Here is a 6,372-nt window from a genome sequence, read left to right as displayed (position 1 = left end):
AACTCCATGCGTTCCATTTGAAATCGGGACACGAACTCCCTCTGCATTTCATTATCCCTTTGTCGTACCTTGAAAAGGTCCGATTTTCTTGTTGCGACCTTTATGGCCCCGGCGTGTGCCTTTACCAAAGAATCTGCTAACATGGCAAATGAGTTGATGGAATATGGTGGGAGGTTGTGATACCAAATCATTTCTCCCTTTGAAAGGGTCTCTCCGAACTTTTTCAACAGCACAGATTCGATTTCATCATCTTCTAGATCGTTACCCTTGATGGCGCATATATATGAAGTAACATGCTTGTTGGGATCAGTGGTCCCGTTATATTTGGGTGTGTCTGGCATATAAAACTTCTTTGGAATAGGCTTTGGAGCTGTACTTCGAGGAAATAGCTTTTGTACAAACTTATTCGAATCCATCCCTTTCAAGATTGGTGGTGCCCCCGGTATCTGATCAACTCGAGAGTTGTATGTCTCCACGTTTTTATCGTTAGCTTCGCTTTTCTTCTCTCCTAATCCGATTCTCTTGGTGAGATCCTCGAGCATTTTCATTATTGCGGGATCAGTCCCCGATCCATTACCACTCGACCTCTCTAGCACTGGCTTGGTATGGCGAGTGATTTCCGGCTCAACCCCACTCAGAGTTCTATGTTGATTTTGAAGCTGAGCGATAGTGGCCTGCTGAGCCTATAGCATCTCGAATATCACCAAGAGACTAAATCCTGCATTTTCTTTTCCCTGTGTACCTTGGCCACTTGATCGGCCTTCCCTACGTACACTCCCTTTGGGGTCCATGCCTAGGTCCGTATTCAAAGCAACGTGCGAACTGACATCGACCGGATCGGCAACTGGTGCTTCCCCGAGATTTACCGGTGGCACCTCGGCTCCTGGAGCAATTATATTGTCATTCTCTCCATAAAACCCGAAACCATTATCACCATGTGCGGGTGCGTTTTGCGAGTTTGACATGTTTGAACCTGAAAGAAAAAATACTTGACAAGAACAAGCGTGAAATAATGTGTGTTATTAGAATCAACACCGGACAATCACTATTATCCTTAACCCCATGGTGGGCGCCAAACTGTTTACCCTAAAATTCGAGTAATAATTAAACTTATATTGTGGTTTTAAGGATATGTGATTCAATCCAATGCCAATTGAACCCTTTGCGAAACACACGACCATTCCTATAACAACTTTATCGGTTTCGTTCACTGTTGGATCCAGAAATACACACGGCCTGATTCCCGTAACACCGGGGATATGTAGGAAACTCAGAAACCACGGTTCAGCCTCCCATTTTTAAAATCTCACCATCCCTCATTCTATTCGGCCAAAATTGGTCATCATTTTTCTTTACCCGACAACTCTTCCATCATTCTTGGGTAAAGAGGGGCAGCTGTTGATACCTAATTTTTTCCTCATATTTTTAAATTGATATCATTCTCTGTTCGACCTTGGCTTTCTGTCGACGTCCCTATGGTATTTAACTGTCGACCTATTTGGATGTACTGAACCGCAAAGGGATCCTAATTGGTCATCCTCGACCCTGATCTTCGATTGATATCGATTGTGCACATCTGCCCAAGCTGTAACGGGATACTCGATCAAATTTTGTTTCAACTGACGTGAAGCTACCGAACTCCGCTTGTTCAACCCTTGGGTAAAAGCTAGAACGGCCCAATCATCTGTGGCTGGTGGCAAATCCATGCGTTCCATTTGAAATCGGGACACGAACTCCCTCTGCATTTCATTATCCCTTTGTCTTACCTTGAAAAGGTCCGATTTTCTTGTTGCGACCTTTATGGCCCTAGCGTGTGCCTTTACGAAAGAATCTGCTAACATGGCAAATGAGTCGATGGAATTTGGTGGCAGGTTGTGATACCAAATCATCGCTCCCTTTGAAAGGGTCTCTCCGAACTTTTTCAACAGCACATATTCGATTTCATCATCTTCGAAATCGTTACACTTGATGTCATATAAACTTGCTCGTTCGGATCGATGGTGCAGTTATATTTGGGTGTGTCTGCCGTAGAAAACTTCTTTGGAATAGGCTTCGGAGCCGCACTTCGAGGAAACAACTTTTGTACAGACTTATTCGAATCCATGCCTTTCAAGATTGGCGGTGCCCCTGGTATCTTATCAACTCGAGAGTTGTATGTCTCCACTTTTTTATCGTTAGCTTCGCTTTTCTTCTCTCCTGACCCGATTCTCTTGGTGAGCTCCTCGAGCATTTTTATTACTGCGCGATCGGTCCCCGATCCATTACCGTTCGACCTCTCTGGCACTGGCTCGGTGCGGCGAGTGATTTCCAGCTCAACCCCACTCGGAGTTCTATGTTTATTTTGAAGCTGAGCGATAGAGGCCTGCTGAGCCTATAGCATCTCGAATATCACCTAGAGACTAACTCCTCCATTTTCTTTGCCCTGTGTACCTTGGCCACCGGATTGGCCTTCCTTGCGTACACTCCCTTCGGGGTCCACGCCCAGGTCTACATTCAAAGCAACGTGCGAACTGACATCGACCGGATCGGCAACTGGTGATTCCCCGAGATTACCGGTGGCACCTCGGCTCCTGGAGCAATTATACTTTCATTCTCCCCATGAAACCCGAGACCATTATTGCCATGTGCGGGTGCGTTTTGCGAGCTTGACATATTTGAACCTGAAAGAAAAATACTTGACAAGAACAAGCATGAAATAATGTGTGTTATCATAATCAACACCGAACAATCACTATTATCTTTGGCCCCATGGTGGGCGCCAAACTGTTTACCCTAAAATTCGAGTAACAATCAAAATTATATTGTGGTTTTAAGGATATGTGACTCAATCCAATGCCAATTGAACCCTTTCCAAAACACACGACCATTCCTATAACAACTCCATCGGTTTCGTTCACCGTTGGATCTAGAACTACACACGGCCTGATTCTCGTAATACCTGGGATATGTAGGCAACTCAGGAACTAAGGTTAAGCCTCCCATTTTTAAAATCTCACCACCTCTCATTCCATTCGGCCAAAATTGATCATTATTTGTCTTTAATCGACAACTCTTCCATCATTCCCAGGTAAAGAGGGGCAACTATTCATATCTAATTTTTTCCTCATATTTTTAAATTGTATATATATATATATATATATATATATATATATATATATATATATATATATATATATATATATATATATATATATATATACTGTCAAAATAGTATATTTGCATCATTATTTAATTTACAAAATTTATGTAAGAATTTTTCATAATTTTAAGAGCTTTAAGTTAATTTTCTTGCACTTTAATATCTAGTAATTATTCTTTAAATTATCTTGTGATGAATTGGTTACATAAAATACTTATTTTGCATCTATAATACATGTTTCAAACATTTTATTTCATTACATGTAATTACACTAGCATTTTTAAGCTATTTTGTCTAATTTTGCAATAATGGTCTATATTCACAAAATTGCCCTCTATTTTATATTATTTTATGCCAAAATAGCATATTTATATTTTTATAATACAAAGTTATTATTATAAACATTTCATAGCATAAATAATATTTTATTTTATTTATCAAGTATTTTTATAAATCATTTTTGATGAATTTTACGATATTTAAATAACAACCCAAATTTTACCTATTTTCGGACCCAAACTACCCAAATCTCTGGCCCAAACCCCTAAGCCCAATCCAAACGACCCTACTTCCCAACCCAGTCCAAAAAAAAAAACTGACCCAACTCCTCTCAAATCCCAGCCGTTGATCAAAAGTGATCAACGACTCATAATATTTCTCCCGTTTCTTCTTATAACCCAACCCCTAACCCTAGAGACATATTGTCTCTGCTCCGACGCCCTCACACGCTCTCATCTTCTATGTACCCTAGCTGTCTCACCCCCAAATCCCCTCTCCTAATCCCGTTGATAATGAGATTTTACCACTATTTGCTTATCATATTTGGGTTCCTTTGGTACTGGCTACTCGATTTTGGTATTACTTAGGTATTTGCCTAATTTTGGCAAATACCACCTCTATATCGGACGAGAATCGACTCAATCTTGAAGATTTGTGTGATATTCCATCCATATACGCGAGATGAACTGGATCCTTCATACCAGTTATCTGATTTTGAGTTTAAAACCCTAACTAGGGTTTGGAGTTTGATACTTTTCCTTTTCTGTTGTTTTACAGACTTGCATGCGAGATTTCCCCCTTTTCTTCGTCTGTGTTTACTTGATTTCTTTCCTTACCTTTGTTTAATCAATTATTTTCCTTGTTTGTGCATCCGATTTTACTGCTATATAAACCCATTCCCCTTCCTCTTTTTGGATAGACCTTAATCGATAATCTCCCTAAAAACTTGAGGCTTTGCTCTGTGAATTCCTTTATTATCTTGCTCTTTGTTTTGTGGTGGCCGGCTGAAAGCCAAGGCCACAGAGAATCTACTGTTTGAACTTTTCTGGGTGCAAGCATTTCCCGGGGTTTTTTGAAGCCCTTCGGATCTTTGATGCATCGGGGTTTCTAGGTTCTTGTGGATCTTTTGCTTTTGTTTGTTGTTCGTCTAACTGGTAAGCTACTTGACTCTTGCAGTTTCATCCCTATGTGTTCTTGATTTGCGTATGTTCTCACCTTTGAAATTCTTGGCTTAATATGTTTTCTGGATTACTTTTGTGCACGAGTTTGTTAATTTTACTTTGTTCCAAGTCCGTTAGCATCTGACTCTCCTCCTAATGCTACTAGTTCTTTGTTTGCCTAAGCTTAACTTGGGTAATATGAGTGCAGGGGTCTAGATGTTTCCCTAATTCATGCTTATTTGTTTTGTCTTTAACCTCTATAGTGAATGCTAGAATGTCTGCGTTAATTATGACATGTTCACTTGCTATTTTGTCACTCAGCATGCTCACTTGATCCCCATACCCCATTAGTGACTGATTGAGATCTTAGCAGTTACCTCAACCCGTTTTTCCATGCCTGATTGAACCATTTTGTGACATGATTTAGATCTTCTCTAGTTGTTTAGTCTATTATGACAATCTCAGAATACCCATATGTGATAGTTGATATAAGTTTGCTATCTTACACTGTTCTGAGTCCTTGCAATGTTTGTCCTGCATGTATAATGTGTTTCAATTTGTATTAAGACTATTTTCTATCGACTATGATCTTTCTTCTATGCTAATATGTTCGTCGGTCTGTCTTTTGTTCATTTGATACCCTCTTTCTTCCGATGTTTATCACGAAATGTGTCCCCCATCATGTCTAAGTACTGATTAGCATGACCCTAGGATGCATGTTTAGCTTAATCTGAACCTCCTATGCCTCAATTGGTTTAGTGTCATGACTGATAACCTATGCAAACCTGTTTCTTTCCCCAACTTCTTCCAATATATGGCTGTCTGTGTGGTACCTTGCTATGTGTTGAAATTCTGCTAAACTTGCCGGCCTGTTTGATTAGTTGCTCTCTATGGCTATGTCTACTTTAGGTTATAAGTGTGTTCCCCCACTTCTGTCCCTCAGCTATTGTCCATTCTCCCTCATTGTTGCTTATGCTATTCTGAACTCCTTATTCTTAGCCGGCTGAAAGCCAAGGCTATCAAGGCTCTTTCTGATTGACCTCCCTAGTGTGAGCACTGCTCGGGGTCCATTTGAGTCCCTTGTTAACTCTGACACACTAGGATTTGGGTCCTTGATCATTCCCCCTATACTAAAATCTGCACTATCCCTGACACTCCACTCTTTCTGCCTATGGTCTACTGAATATGTAAATTGGTTGGTCAATCTATGGTTGTGTGATCTAGCCTAAGTTCTTCTATGGATTCTGGGTTTGTGCTGATGAATATGATTCCTGGGCATGCTGCATGAGAGTTGCTGAAGGCCTAGTTAATGCTGGGTGTTCCCTTTTGGGCCTGCTATGAGCCTACTGCCATTATTTGTACAATACATGTAATTACATTACTATTGGGCCTGTAATATCTTTGTAATGAACAACTGGGTGTTAGTAAAAATGGGGAATGGGTAGATTCTTAATGTTTGCATGAAAAGGGTAGATAATATGCCTATAGGACATATTGATTCATTTGCTATATGTGCCATTCGATCTATATGTCCGCTATAGAAATCATGTCATTAGGATAAGCATACACATGTATACTGCCTGTTAGCAAATGTGAATGCCGCAATTGTTTCTTACTGATATGTATTGTTAGAGAACCTACCTATAGGAACAAACAATGAACTATCTTTCAATTCTCCTCAGCGTGATCACTAGAAAGCATGCCTATAGGATTAATCACTTCATTTGCTATTGTCCTACAATGTACACTAGAAACCATGTCTATAGGATCTGACCACTTCATTTGCTATTGTCT

Source organism: Nicotiana attenuata, chromosome 6 (genome assembly GCF_001879085.1).
Source record: "Nicotiana attenuata strain UT chromosome 6, NIATTr2, whole genome shotgun sequence".
Classification (NCBI taxonomy): domain Eukaryota; kingdom Viridiplantae; phylum Streptophyta; class Magnoliopsida; order Solanales; family Solanaceae; genus Nicotiana; species Nicotiana attenuata.
The sequence above is the reverse complement of the archived record's forward strand: the minus strand, read 5'-3'. Positions refer to the sequence as shown.